This window comes from Natrix helvetica (assembly GCF_964273705.1).
Source record: "Natrix helvetica genome assembly, chromosome: 3".
Taxonomy (NCBI): domain Eukaryota; kingdom Metazoa; phylum Chordata; class Lepidosauria; order Squamata; family Natricidae; genus Natrix; species Natrix helvetica.
In genome coordinates this window covers 168,489,165-168,504,805 of record NC_138549.1, presented here as the reverse complement: position 1 = coordinate 168,504,805, position 15,641 = coordinate 168,489,165, and the positions used below count along the sequence as shown (strand labels likewise).

At 47.8% G+C, this 15,641-nt stretch overlaps 1 protein-coding gene across 3 annotated transcripts in view; it reads right to left on the bottom strand.

The window, feature by feature from the left end:
• The window catches only part of SLCO4A1 (solute carrier organic anion transporter family member 4A1), a 72,424-nt gene extending 57,346 nt beyond the window's left edge, over positions 1 to 15,078 (bottom strand). The window contains exon 1 of one of the 3 annotated variants that reach the window (XM_081948893.1): positions 14,608 to 15,078. The gene's annotated coding sequence lies outside the window, so the exon portion shown is untranslated. Of the gene's footprint in view, positions 1 to 13,689; positions 13,820 to 14,315; positions 14,440 to 14,607 lie in introns of those variants that run through there. The other 2 variants (XM_081948894.1, XM_081948895.1) reach the window with 2 other exon arrangements.
• Positions 15,079 to 15,641: the final 563 nt, after the last annotated feature.

Below are 15,641 nucleotides of genomic sequence, written 5' to 3'. Positions count from 1 at the left end.
TTCCTTCAGAAGTCGGAGATAATATTCATGTTTGGCTAAACTGGAACATCAAAATCCCCTCTGTTAATCCAGCTGCATAAATCCCTGTGACCTTATTCAGTTTAAACAAATGAGATATTAATAAGGGAAAATATTTGTAGCTCAGGTTGACATGAGGGGGCCTTGGTGCTCTCTGAGCTTGTTTTCTTACAGACGTTTCTTTACCCAAACTAGGTAACATCATCAGGGCAGAGATGGGTTGCTCTCGGTTCGGCCTGGTTTGGCCGAACCAGTAGTGTTGATTTGGTCTGTGTCACAGAACTGCCAGCGGCCCAGGCTGGCCACGCCCCCCCCCCCAAACCAATTCCTTAATTTCTTCTGCCATCACTGGCATGTTTCTGCGCTTGCAGGAATCCATTCAGGTTCTAAATGGAGTTTTACATCTGCACCCACCGTCAACGCAACAGTCAGTTATGGTTTTAAGGAAAAAGCAAAGCAGGTTGAAAAAGGGAGGGCGTTGCATTTTGTGGAAGCAAAAAACTCACTTGGGTGATTTCCCCCCCCCCTTGCTCTTCTCTTTCACTTTGCTTCGAGAAAGCTTTTTACACTTTTGGAAATCACAGATCAAGCCCTGGAGTTATTTAAATCCCTCTTTGGGGCAATCCTGCCAAAGTAAATGGAAGGTTGAAGAGTCAGCAGCTGTACTCAAGTCTCACCCTTTAATAAATAATATTGTACCCAGAAATACTTAATGGGCTTTTAGTGACATCAGGGCTGCATGGATGATACTTCACAGATTTGTTTGTGGGTGAGAGAATCTGGGATGAATGTTTGTAACCTTAAACTCGCTAAATGTGTTTAACTTGTGATATTTCCTTCCTTCCTCCCTCCCTTCCTTTCTTTCTCTCCTTCCTCCTTTCCTTTCTCTTCCTCCCTCCCTCCCCTTTCTTTCTTTCTTTCTTTCTTTCTTTCTTTCTTTCTTTCTTTCTTTCTCATTCTTTCTTTTTCTTTCCTTTCTTTCTTTTTCTCCTTCCTTCTTCCTTCCTTCTCCTCCTCCTCCCTCTTCCTCCTCCTCCATTTCTTTCTTACTCTTTTTCTTCTTTCTTTTTCTCATTTCCTTTTCTTCCTCCTCCCTCTCCCTCCCCTTTCTTTCTTTCCTTTCTCTCTCTCTCTCCTTCCTTTCTTCCTTCCTTCCCATTCATTCATTCATTCATTCATTCATTTCCCCCTCCATTTCATTTTGGTTTTGGAATTAACTGGTTATCTTTCAAGTACAATGTTTGATGCTCAACTCACTCATACATTTTTCTTCTAAAGCTATGCTAAGATTTCCCACAAACACACAAAAAAAGAAACAGACAGAAAGGTTATCTTGCTAAGTACAAGAATGGGAAACATTTTTTGCTACATATATCAGCATCAGGCTGAAAGTTTTGCACAAAATTTGTGAAGTGAAACATTTGCACAACATCTTGACCTTGGTTAGTGACAACCTAGGTTCATTTTAATGTTGCCGTTTTCTTTCGCATGCATGGCTTTACATGTTGTGTGAACTGACCCCATTTGGTTATTTTATGTTTGAATGCAGAGGGTAGATCCAGAAAACAGATTATTTCATCTCTTTTTTGCCTCAGGCCCCTAACCTTAAAAAATGGGGAATCATAAGCAATTTTTCCCCACCATGTTTGAATTAAATAATCTTTATTGACATTTTCCTGTATACACAATGACACATATTAAAATGAAATTCCAATGCACAGCATCAGAAGTGGGTTGCTCCTGTTTCGGCCCGGATCGGACAAACTGGTTGTAGCGGTGGCAGGAGGCTTTGCCCACCCGCCGGGAGGCTTCTGTGCATGCGCAGGAGTGCGCCAAACTGGTAGTAAAAAAAATTAACAACCTATCACTGCACTGTAGGCATCAGATGAATCAATTCTGGCTGAAGGACATGATCTTGAAAGTAAGTTGGCATCAAGCTATTTGTTTATATTTCAGTGTGTTGTGCAAACTTGGACAATTCCGTAAATTCAGAAAATCATTATATCCTTTAACTATAGGACTGTATTTTGTGTGAACGGGGCTCCTGCCTTGGACACCGGAAAATCAAAACCTGTCAGATTAGACAACACACAATGGGGTGAAACAATATCCTCACCAGAGGTGGTATTCAACAGGTTCTGACCAGTTCTGGAGAACCGGTAGCGGAAACTTTGAGTAGTTCAGAGAACTGGTAAATACCACCTCTGGCTGGCCCCGCCCCCATCAATTCTCTGCCTCCCGAGTCCCAGCTGATCATGAGGGAATGGGGATTTTATAGTACCCTTCCCTTGAGTGTGGAGGGAATAGAGATTTTACAGTAACCTTCCTCTGGAGTGGGGAGGGAGGGGAGATTTTACAGTATCCTTCTTTGGAGTGGGGAGGGAATAGAGATTTTGCAGTATTCTTCCCCTGGAATGGGGAGGGAATGGAGATTTTACTGTATCCTTCCCCTGGAGCGGGGAGGGAATGGGGATTTTACAGTATCCTTCCCCTAGAGTGGGGTGGGAATGGAGATTTTACAGCATCCTTCCCCTGGAGTGGGGAGGGAATGGGGATTTTGCAGTATCCTTCCCCTGCCATGCCCACCAAACCACACCCATAGAACCGATAGTAAACATTTTTGAATCCCCATCACTGATCCTCACCTTATTGTATGATAGCATTCCAAGAACTAATTTGAACTAATATTAAAGACCCCAAGTCCAGGAAGATTTGAGAGTAGACCATACCAAGAAAATGTTTAGGAAAAAAGAGGCAACACCTCCAAGAAGCCTCTGGAAAGGAGCTTTTGCACTCAGAAATAATTCCCTGGTCCAAGAATAAATAATGAAAACATGGTCAAATGGAAGAGCCATTTCTTTCCAAGATAAAGGGCAAAAAAAAAGGAAGATTGTGTTACCATTGTAGGCCCAAATGTCTTGGCACTAAGAGCGGCTAATTTCCTGCCAGGAAAGAGATGGGCCATTAACAAATCAGCTGTCCAAGTTGGCTGGGGCAGCTGTCCCCAAGGGCAGGCAGGGGAATAAGTTTCCTGGGAAATTGCAAATCCTTCAAAAGAGCTTTGAAGGCCATGAAATTGAGAACATTCTGCTGATCTGGCTGAAGGGCCCTCAATTGATGCCTCCTCTACATATTTCTACCTATTCCTCTACATATGGGGACGTGGTGGCTCAGTGGCTAAGACGCTGAGCTTGTCGATCAGAAAGGTCGGCAGTTCGGCGGTTCAAATCCCTAGCACCATGTAACAGAGTGAGTTCCTGTTACTTGTCCCAGCTTCTGCCAACCTAGCAGTTCGAAAGCATGTAAAAATGCAAGTAGAAAAATAGGAACCATATTTGGTGGGAAGGTAAGAGCGTTCCGTGTGCCTTTGATGTTTAGTCATGAGGATTCTGCAATGCTCATAAGTGTGAAAATAGACATGCCACTTTTTTCAGTGGTGGTGTAATTTCAAATGACCAGTAAATGAATGATTGTAAATCAAGGACTACCTGTATACATTGTGGTGTATTACAGTCAGAGTAATACAGTCAGAGGGACACAGTGGCTCGTGGCTAAGATGCTGAGCTTGTCAATCAGAAAGGTCTGCCTTTCAGTGGTTCGAATCCCTAGCGCCACGTAACGAAGTGAGCTCCCGTTACTTGTCCCAGCTTTTGCCAACGTAGCCGTATGAAAGCATGTAAAATGCAAGTAGAAAAATAGGAACCACCTTTGGTGGGAAGGTAACAGCGTTCCGTGCGCCTTTGAGATTTAGTCATGCAGGCCACATGACCATGGAGCCGTCTTCCGACAGTGCTGGCTCTTCGGCTTTGAAACAGAGATGAGCATCTCCCCCTAGAGTCGGGAATGACTAGCACATATGTGCGAGGGGAACCTTTACCTTTAGCTACATATTTGTGATGACCAGGGGCAAGGCATGGAAGCAACACAATCAGCTGACAGTTCAAACTCCCTTTTATTGCTCCAACTTTCGCTCACACACACATAACTCCAGCAGCCTGCAGTCCAGCAAAACACTGTTAGCACAACGGTTTCAAGGCAAGAAGTCCAGCAAGGCAAGAGAACAAGGCAATGAGTCCATAAAGCAAAGGAACAAGGCAATGATAAGGCAAGAAGTCCAGCAAACTCCAGACATCGACAACAACACACAAAACTCCACAAATTCAGTGTTTGTTCCCAACAAGCACCCCTCTCCACAGTGTCTCTTTAAGTCTCAGTCCCCAGGTGTTCCTTGTGAAGATGGGGTGGGGTGTGCTCCTCCCGAGTCGTCGTGTCTTCCTGCGCTGTTCCTGCCTTCTCTCCACTCTCCGTGCTGGGGGATCAGGAGTGGGTGGTCCTTGTTCTTCACCTGATCTCCATCGTTCCTCATCTCCACTGCCTGTCCTCTCTTCCCCCCTCTCTCAGTCGTCCTGCCCCTGTTCTTCCCTGCTGGCAAACAGTCGCAAGCCCAAGGGACCTGGGGTTGCCTCATCCTGCTCCTCCCCATGTTTCTCCAAAGCCATGAGGCTGCCCCTCAACCTCTGTTGGCCCCAGCTCTGGCTCGTCCTCCTCTGCGGACTCAGGCTCCATGACATTATTGTTGTTTCACTCTTAATCCTTGCCTCTGCTTACTTAGACCTACCAAGGAAAGATAGGCTTGTGATCCAGCTGGGTCACAAAGCAGAAGGTATGGACAGAGCTCAGTGCGGTAGGGTAGGGTAGGTCCGCGGGCAGTTATTGGTGTTGGACCTGAATCAATGAGACCCAGTCATGGAAAACTACGATTGTCACCTTCAAAGCCTTATGGATCGTATCCTGCCCCATACATCCCTGCGACCAATTCGCTCGCACAGAGAGGGCCTCCTCCAGGTGCCGTCCACCAGACAGTGCCGAGGGGCGGTGCCTAGGAGTAGAGCCTTCTCTGTGGCGGGCCCAGCCCTGTGGAATGACCTCCCTCCGGATATTAGGACTACCTCTGACCTCCACTCCTTCCGTGTAAAGCTCAAGACCCACCTATTCCAAGTAGCTGGCCTGGCTCAACCATGATCTAACTATATCGCTCCTGACGGGTTTTTATTTGTGTAATTTAATTGAATTTTATTTATTTATTTAGGGGTTTTTAAATATTGTGATTTTAATTGTTTTTATCCATCAGCCCACCTCCTCCTTGTACACGTCTTAGTACACGTCTTTGTTATATGTATGTCTTGTTCAGATATGTATTTTATATGTTTTATTGTACGCCGCCCCGAGTCCTTCGGGAGAGGGTGCGGCTAAGAAATAAATATTCATTCATTCATTCATTATGTGGCCTGTTGTGGCCCAGCAGGATCCTTCGGAGCTGCTGAGGGACTCAGATAGCGATGAATCCGATGAGTTGCTATGGAAGAGATGGAGGACCCTGGGCAGGGTTCAGACCCAGAGCAAGGACCAGAGAGGCTGGTTGGCCACCAGGAGGCACCTGAGGCATGGAGCAGTGGGGAAGATCAAAGAGAGTTTGTCCCTGACACAAGATTAAGAAGGGCGGAGAAATGAAGGCAACAGCTGCTCCGGAGACAAGCTCCTAAGAGATAATCAAGCTCAGGTGGTTGTGGCTTGGCCCCTCCCAAGAGCGTATATAAGAAGGGGCTTTGGGAGGAGGCTTTTTGCAGGACACAACCGCTCATAGTAATCTGAAGAACTTCTTGTCTGATCTGCCTTGTGTTTCCATTTGTAACAAGCTGGAGAAGCTCTTGTCTGTATCTGTTGGAGTCTGGGTTGCTGCCACCATCTTGCCTGTGAGTCGTGTTTGGGCTTTCAGCCAACAAGATTATAGTACTGTAAATAAAGTGTGGCAAACAGCTAAGCCTGTGTCAGCGTTCATTACCGGATGGAGGGGGGTCAGAACAGTGGCCTGGGATCAAGTTATTTCAAGGGTAGGGTTTTTCCCCTCTTTTTCCCCAATATTTTTTAGTTATCAAAATATAAACATAAAATACAAAAATACAAACGGAAAAAAGGAAAATATGGGAAAATATGAGAGAAAAAGGGGGAGAAAAGTAGAGTAGAAGGGGGGAAAATGATGACTTCCAACTCCTTTTGGTTCAGTAGAATAAGGTAATTACAGCCTCAGCTTGATTCAGACAAACATGACCCCACGTGGCCCCATGGGAGTCTGACTACAACCAACAGAATACATGCCCTTGCCACAGGGACAGGAAGCTCAAGGGCCAGGCCCAAGAGAAGGTATAAATAACCCTCACTCTCCACTCTGTGTGGTCAGCTGCCCAGGACCTCAAACTCATGTGGTCCTCTTCAATAAACCATCTTTCCAATCAGCCTCCATGCCTTTCTCCCCACTTTTTCTTTTAAAAAAATTGAATTAAATAAAATTTTAAAAATTACAATTGTGCCTGCTCAGGCAAAGGAACTGCCAATCTCCACTTCCTGTGTTCTACCTTTTTCGAGGTGCTTCTCAGTTATTCCAGGACCTTCAGGGGCCAATACAAGAATGCACCAGATTTATCTTAAAACTGGGGCATGTCCGCGGCCTCTTGTGTGTTCTACCTGAGCCTCACATCTGCAATGTTGGCAACAGCGGAAAGTTTCTGGAAATGCTGCAAATGTTTGTGATTAGTCATCAAGTTGGCCATCGCCGGTTGCAGAGCATGGTGAGAGAGGTGATGAAAAGATTCCGTAAATACCCATATTAACTTCATGCCAGATTTGGGGGCAGGGTGGGAGAAGGCCGATGGAGGCTAGGTCGTATCCTTCTCCTTTTTGGTGAGATAAATACTCCTCTGGAGTATTTATCCTCACTGCACAGATTGTGGTGAGAAAAGTGTCTTTTTCACTGATCACATCACCGAGGTTATTGTCTAAAGACAACTACCATAAGCCAACAACAATTTGGAACAAAAGGCTCGGGACTCGGGGGTGGTGGTGGTGAAATACTTTTGGAATAAAAAAGCTTGAAGGCAAAGAAGAGCAGAGCATCTTGCTAACTGGGATAAGCGTGGAAAGGATTGCATTATGTTTTGGGGTTGGGTGACTGCCCAACAAATGATGGGCAGATTTGAATGTGCCAACTCTTATAGAGCAGGTGGAGGTAACAGAATAAACAGAGTTGGAAGGGACCCTGAAGGTCTTCTAGTCCAACCCCCTGCTTAAGCAGGAAACCCTTTACAATTCCAGACAAGAGGCTGTCTAGTCTCTTCTTGAAAACCTCCAGTGACCCACAACCCCTGAAGGCAAGCCATGCCACTGATTAATTGTTCTCAGGAAATTTCTCCTTAGGGCTAGGTTGCTTCTCTCCTTGATTAGTTTCCATCCATTGCTTCTTGTCCTGCCTTCAGGTGCTTTGGAGAATAGGTTGTCCCCTTTCTTCTTGGGGGCAGCCCCTCAAATATTGGACCACTGCTATCATGTCTCCCCTCTAGTCCTTCTTTCCAAAAGACTAGACAAACTCAATCAACGGCAGGTTTTATGTTTTATTACCACTGATTCTCCCCGCACGCACCCCTTCCATGAATGCGCCCAGTCTTCCGCGCATGCACCTGGCCTCAAAAATGTGCCTAAATAGAACAGCATAGAGACAGGGCTTGTGGGCAGGCCCACCCATGATTTCCGCTACCGGTTCGGGAGAACTGGTCTGAATACCACCTCTGAACCCAAGCCCTGCAATATATTTTAGCCTTCAGCCCCTTAATCATCTTTCTTGCTCTTTGGATGTTTTAGGATTTAAAAGTCCAGAATCTTGGAAAAGGTGATAGGGTCTTCTCCAGCTTTCATTTATAATTGAGTTTGTTAAGGTTGGGTTTCTTTTTGAAAATTTGGCATTTCTCCTTCTCCTCCATCCTTTCCATACCTTGGGCTAAGCTGCTAATTCTTAGCAAAGCCATGAACAATTTTTGATATCCCTCGGTTGCTCACATCTACAATCTTCCTAGGGATTGGGAAGAAGAGAAGAGATTGCCTTCTTCCCAATCTCTCACCCAAAGAGTTTAATGAAGTGCAGCTAGTCCTCGACTTACAACCACAATTGAGCCCCACATTTCTGTTGCTTAAGTGAGACAAATGTTAAGTGAACCTTGCCCCCTTTTTCTTGCCACAGTTGTTAAGTGAAGCACTGCAGTTGCTAATAACACAGTTGTTGAGTGGCTTCCCCACTGACAGTTGTTAAGTTAGTAACATGGTTAAATGAATCTGGCGTTCCCACTGAGTGCTCATCAGAAGATCGCAAAAGGGGATCATATGACACACACACCCCCGGGACATTGCAACCATCATAAATACATGTCAGTTGCCAAGGGTTCCAAATTTTGATCATGTGACCATGTAAGTGTGACACAGGTCATCAATCAATGTCATTGCAACTTCTGTCACCCAACAAATGGTTGTAAGTTAAGGATTGCCTGTATCTTCAAACTGCCCCAAATTGAGAAAGAATAGTCTATTATTTCAACCTCAGGGTCACTCCGGGTCAGAGGTCGGCAACCTTAAACACTCAAAAAGCCACAAAGGTCCTAACCGGAAGCGCCCCCCCTTTCAATTCTGGAGCCGACAGGAAGTCTGGTTCCCACACCATAGAGTCTCCTCCTAGTGCAGTATCCTTTTTCCTCTGCTGATCGAAGTCCGGTTCTCCCACCATAGAGTCTCCTCCTAGCGTGGCGTCCTTTTTCCTCTACCTGTCCTAACTGAAAGCCCTATCAATTGTGGGAGCCACAGCAGAGGGCCACAGGTTGCCAACCCCTGCTCCAGGTGAATCAAAAGTGAATCTCAAACCAAATTTGAAGATTCTTTGTGCCAATGATAAGTTGCGGGAAGGAGAAGAGGAGGGCACATACAAGGACGTTTTAGAGAAACCAAGGTGTTTTTTTACATCTCTCAATCTACCGATTCCAACTTTCCAAGATAAGGTGGAAGATAATTGGAGGCCTCTGAATGTAGGCAGAAAGATGAAGTTTAAGCCACAGAGGCTGTCACTGAAAAGTAAGGTGAAATAACTGCCTTAGCTTGCCTAAGCAAACATGTTGGCTTGTACGGATATCGTTCGGTGCATGCTAGTTTCGCCTTCAAACTTTCGCTTCTGAGACGTAGGTGTTCTTTTTAGTTTCACTGAATAGCCTGATGCTTTTTTAAAAAAAAAATCAGTGGTTGTTTTTTTTTACTGCTTTCCCCAAGCTAGCAAGCGTTGAAAGATTGACAACTCCAAATTTCCTAGTCATGCGTCTTACCCATGTGATTGTTCCACTCGCTCTTACTCACGCTACAAATTCATCACCTTTGAGTTACTATTTTATCAAACCCACGAACTCCTCTCCTTCAAGGACCTGGGCTTTTTCAGTCTGAATGAGTAAATTCTGCTTGAGTCATCTCTGATTCCAAGCTAACCATGATCCACAAACACAAGGGACCATAAAGAGTTGATATGGGCGGTGGCGGCAGTGGGGGTGAGGGGGAATCCCCCTCCCCACCCACCACAATAGACGAGGGATGAATTTCACAAGTATTGACCTAGAATAGGAGAAGTCAAGAAACTCCATCAGATGGAGGGCTACATGTTTTTTAATTGCATCATAAATACTGTATTTTTCAAAGACACACCTTCCCCCCTAAAAGAGTGTGGAAATATTGGTGCATCTTATATACCAAATACAGCCATTTTGGGCTGCCTCCTGAAGCCCCAGGCTCACGGATCCCAATTTTGCAAAAAAAAAATAATGGGGTGTTTTTCCCTTCTCCCAGCCCCCAGCAGCACTCTGCAGGCTTCACCAGGGCTGGGGGAAGGCAAAATGCTCCCATTTATGTGAAAAACAGCAAAATATGGGCTAAACTAGCTGAACTAGAACTCACAGTCTCCTGGTGATTGGCTCAAAATCACCCAGGTGTGTTTCATCCCTAAGGCAGAACTAGAACTCACAATCTCCTGGTGATTGGCTCAAAATCACCCAGCTGGCTTTCACCTAGCTAGTACCTGCGAGACCACCTATTGCCACCAGTAGCCTCCCACCGTCCAGTGTGATCCCACAGAGTTGGCCTCCTCAGGGTGCCCTTGGCCAGACAGTGTTGGCTGGTGACCCCCAGGGGGAGAGCCTTCTCTGTGGGAGCGCCTTCCCTCTAGAATGAGCTCCCCCCCCCCCCCCGGAGCTTCGCATAATCCCTGACCTCCGGTCCTTCCGACGCGCCCTAAAAAGTTGGCTTTTCCAGCAAGCCGGCCTGGCCTGTTAATGTTAATTTTGTCTCATTTTTTAAAATGTTATTGTCCTATTAATTGGGTTTGTTTTTTGGATATGTATCTAATTTCTTTTTAACTTTCGTGATGTGTGTTTTTTAATGTTGTACGCCGCCCTGAGTCCTTTGGGAGAAGGGCGGCATATAAATCCAATAAAACTCAAACTCACCCCTAAGGCAGAACTAGAACTCCCAAGCTCCTGGTGATTGGCTCAAAATCACCCAACTGGCTTTCATCCCTAAGGCAGACCTAGAACTCAGAGTCTCCTGATGATTGGCTCAAAATCACCTAGCTGGCTTTCATCCCTAAGTCAGAACTATGATAGTACTCCTTGTCTCATTTCTAGATCAGCACCTTAATCCCTACACCCACTGATTCTCTAAGATCAGTTGCCTCTTTAGCAGTCACATTCACACAAGGCCACCTTAGGTACTGTAGGCTTTGAACGATTCCCTGCTCCTGTGGCTTGGGTTCTGTTTGACTGCCCTCCACAAAACCAGAGAAGGGTTAACTTACTCCCCAGGGCCAGAATGTCGCGCGAAGCCAGCCAACAAGCGTCTTGTGGTGCCTTAAAACCCCTCGAGGGCTGCAGTCCCCTCAATGCCACTTTGTTCTGCGGCCCAACCAGGGATTAACCTCCCCCCTCTCCTTGATCTCCTCCTCTAGGATCCCCTCCGCCCCGTGCCTGCTGCCAAACCAGCGGCTCGGAAGCCCCGGCGGCGGCGTCAGCGGAGGGATGGGGGTGGGTGTAGAGCTGCGGCGGCTCCCTCGTTGTCAAGCAGCGTGGGAAGAAAACCCGTCTCCCCAGAGCGTCAGCAGCGAGGGAATGACTTTGCTGGAAGAGGGCGGGTTTTTTCTTTCCCCCCCTCTTTCTTTCCTTCCCTCTTCTTCCCCCTTCCTTCCCTCTCTCTCTCTCTCTCTTCCTCCTTCCCTCCTCTCTTTCTCCCTCTTTCTTTCCTTCCTTCCCTCTCTCCCTTCCCTCCTTCCCCCTCTTCCTTCCCTCTTCCTTTCCTTTCCTCTTCCTCCCTCCTTCCTTCCCTCTTCCTTCCCTCTTCCTCCCTCCTTCATTCTCTCTCTCCCCTTCCCTCCTGCTCTTTCCCTCCTTCCCTCTCTCTTTCTCCTCCTCCTTCTCTCCTTCCTCCCCTCCCCTCTTTCCCTCCCTCTTTTTTCCCTTCCCTCTTCTTCCCTTTCCTTCCCTCCCCTCTTTCTCCCTCTTTCTTTCTTTCCTTCCTTCCCTCTCTCCCTCCCCCTCTCCTTCCCTCCCTCCCCCTCTTCCCCTCTTCCTTTCCTTCCCTCTTCCTCCTTCCTTCTTTCCTTCTCGCTCTCTCTCTCCTTCCCTCCCGCTCTTTCCCTCCTTCTCTCCTTCCTCCCCTTCTCTCCTTCCTCCCCTCCTCTTTCTCTCCCCCTCTTTCTTTCCTTCCCTCTTCTTCCCGCCTTCTCTCTTTCCCTTTCCCTCCCTCTCTCTCCTTCCCTCCTTCCCCTTTCTCTCCCCCTCTTTCTTTCCTTCCCTCCCTCCTCGCTCCCCCTTATCCCCCCTCTTCTTCCTTTCCTCTCTCTCTTTCTCTCCCTCCCTCCCTGCCCTCTCATCTTGGAAAGATGACCGACGGTAACCCCGGATAGTAGACACGCGCTCGCCTCTCCGCCCAAGCGCGACGGTTGTCCCTGGACGCCAACCGATTGTGCCACCCACATCCTGCAGGCGCGCCTCCGCTTCTCGGCTCCAAGAAGACAGCTGCGCCCGCCGCTCGCGAAGCCGGAAGGGTAATCTACGGAGCAGGGAGGCTGCCTTCGCACAACCCCGTGGGCCGGGGTGTTGTTTGGCTTCACACGAGATGCGGAGGGAAAAAACAAACTAAACTAAACTAAACTAAACTAAACTAAACTAAACTAAACTAAACTAAACTACTAAACTAAACTAAACTAAACTAAACTAAACTAAACTAAACTAAACTAAACCCAACCCAACCCAACCCAACCCAGATCTGGCTTCCCTTCCAGAGTTTTAAGCCGCCCTCTATTCGCAGCCAAAACCTGACCCAACCTGAGCGGTTTTTTTTTTTGGGGGGGGGGAGAATCTCCATCCCAGAAGTTTACACCTGACCGAGTTAAGCGAGTCGTGTGAAGGCAGCACAAGAGCATCTTATTTTCTAGGCGGGGGGAGGGGGGAATAGGGAAGAAAATAATAATATATTTATATATTCAAAAGTAAGATACAAAAGGGGGGCATAATCAGGATAGATTTGAGAAGGAAAGGGAACAAGAAATTATATTTAACTATTTTTGGGTCTGGGGAAATACCACCCCAAGAAAATAAAAATTAAAGAAAGAGAGGAGGAGAGGAAGAGGAGGGAAGGAAGATAGAGGTAAGGAGAGGAAGATGGAAGGGAGGAGGAGAGAGGGCAGGAAGGGGAAGAGGAAGAGTGGAGTAGGGGAAAGGTAAGGGAAGAAGGAAGGGAAAGGAGAGAGGAAGGAAGGAAGGAAGTAGAGAAGGGAAGGAGGGAGAAAAGAAAGGGAAAAGAAGATGGTATCAAAAGAGGGATGGTAAACAAAGCAACCCAAACCGTATGTTATAACCCTGAAAATGGAATGACAAATGTATAAGAACGACGAATGTAAAAAAGAATAACAATTATGTGAATGTATATCTATAATTGTATATAGAGAACAAAAATACCCCCTTTTTAAAAAAAGATATTTTCTCTCGGGCAGAGAGGAAAGGTTGCTGCTCCCTGTGTCGGCTAACCTGCGTTCCCTTAAACCCCGCTATGGGGAGGGGGGGGGGGAGAGAGAAAGAAGTTCGCCCCTCTCTTTTCTCTCCTGGACAAACACCCCGAAACTGCAGAAAGTTTCCCCGAGAATTTCCAGAAAAGCACCGGCCGACCCTCCCCCTCGGGCGCCGCTGGACCGCGCGAAACGGCACAAAGGACACGTGTGTCCCTAGGAGGTAATGAAACGTCTGCAAGGAAACCACCAAGCTTAGAGAGCACCAAGGACAACCCCCCCCCTAGCCCCGCTTCCTCTCCTTCCTCCTCCTCCTCTTCCCCGCAAACCCCACTTCCTTCTATCATTGATGGTGTTGGGGGGTTGGACTAGATGACCTACAAGGTCCAATTCTGTAAATAATGTCATCTGTTACCTAATTGGGTAATGAAAGGTCTGCAAGAAAACTACCAAGTTCAGAGATCACCAAGGACCCCCCCAGCCCCCTTCCTCTCCTCCTCCTCCTCCTCCTCCTCCTCCTCCTCCTCCTCCTCCTCCTCCTCCCCGCAAACCCCACTTCCTTCTAGCATTGGTGGTGTTGGGGGGTTGGACTAGATGACCTACAAGGTCCAACTCTGTTAATCTGTCATCTGTTACCTAATTGGGTAATGAAACGTCTACAAGAAAACCACCAAGTTCAGAGAGCACCAAGGAATCCCCCAGTCCTCCTCCTCCTCCTCCCCCCCCCAAATCCCACTCCCTTGTAGCACTGATTATGTTACCTAGTTTGAGTAATGAAACGTCTGCACCAAACTCCAAAGCTCCACCAAGCTCCGAGAGCACCAAAGGACCTCTCGCCACCTCAACCCTGAGCTACGAAAATTCTCATTTGAGCAAAGCGCAGAAAGGAGGCGTCGAGCATGAACAGAGTGAAATCAATTAACCCTCCCCCCGAAGAAAAGGAAACACCGTCGTCGTCCCCGTCCCCCCCCCCCCCATTCCCCGTTAATTTTTCTTAACGCGCCTGCACTCCGGCCGTTTTTCCCCCTAGCAAAATACAACCAAACCCGAGGAAAAACTGCTTGGCTGCCGTGGGGGAGAGACGTGTGTCACACAAAGGAAGCCGTTTGCACGCCCGCGCCCACACAAGCAAACATACACAGAGAGAGAGACACACACACACACACACACACACGCCCGTCTCGTTGCCAAGAGCTTTTCGCGCCCTTCTGCATCTCTCTCTCTCACACACACACACAACGCACAAAACCACCCGCCGCGTCCCCATTCATCTCCGCCACACAACCGCTTTTACAACCGCTCCCCCGGCTTGAAACGCTGAATCATCTCGGCGGCGTTTGGTCTTCAGCGTGCAAAAGAAAAGGGGGGGGAGAGGGGGGAGACTTACCGGCTCTTAACAACACAACTATCCGCATCTTCTCCTCGGCTCCAGCTCGGTGCAAGCAAAGCGGTCAGGGGGAAAAAAACATCCAAATAAAATAAAATAAAATAAATTCGGATGCTCCGAAGAGGAAAACGAGAAGCGGAATCTAAACCGGCCGAGGTGCTTTTGACACATCTGGATTGCGCCCCCCGCCCGCTCCCCCGTAACGGGGATGACGACAATGGAGGGATCCGGAGAGGCATCTCCCTCCGCCCCCGGCCGCCCAACCCAGCCCGGATTCCCCTTCCATTCTTACCTAGGCTCCCCGTTCCCACGGGTGACTGCGTTCCACGTGTCACACCGACGCCGTTCCCGGGCTTGGGTGGATTTGCATGGCGCGCCTCCAGATCCTTAAGGAACCGAGCGGCGAGGCGCGTCGGTCAGCATTAGGCTGCGCGGAAAACATCGTAGTTCCCTCATGCCAGGTAGCGATCTCTTTCCGACGTTTCGTTTGAGCCACTCGATTTTTCTTTCTTTCTTTCCTTCCTTCTTTCGTCCCTTCTTTCCTTCCTACCTCCCTTCTTTCCTTCCTTCTTTCCTCCCTCCCTTCCGTCCTTCCTTCTTTCTTTCCTTCTTTCCTTCCTAGCCTAACTAACCTGCCTTCCGCGTTTTACAACTCGCTTCCACCTCGCTTCACCTGTACCTGTTTTTATTTTGCACTGACCCGGAGAGAGCCTCTAGCTTCTTCGGTTCTTCCTTCCCCCTTCCCTCCCCTCCCTCTCATTCAATCCCCAGGGTTAAAAACCCGCCTCCTTCGCCCGGACTAAGGTTTGGCCGGACCAACCCAAGCGCCTCTGACGTGGTGGTCTTATCTCGGCTTAAGCCAATGGCGAGAAAAGCGGGGCTTCAGCCGAAATGACAGCCCGGGAGATTGACGGGCAGGGAGGGAAAGGGTTAAGAGAAACAAAGCTGGGGAGGCGTGACAAAACGGGGCGGGGCGGGGTAGGGTGAGGAGGGGGGGAAGGAAGACAATGACAGAACAAAAAGAAACAGGAGAACAATAGCAAGAATAAGAGGAAAACCTAAAGGGGGCATAGAGATTTGGGGGAAATATCCCCCTCCCCAGGTAAAGTTCTTAACAAGTTGACAGAGTTGGAAGGGACCTTGGAGGTCATCTAGTCCAACCCCTCCCCCCTCCCCTCCCCACAAGCAGGAGACTGACAGGTGGCCAGTCCAGTCTCTTCTTGAAAGCTTCCAGTGATATACAAATTCTTTTTTTTAAAGTTTTTTATTTTTAGTCTCATACACACATTTACAAGTATACATTCTCATAGTTATTATCACATTTTA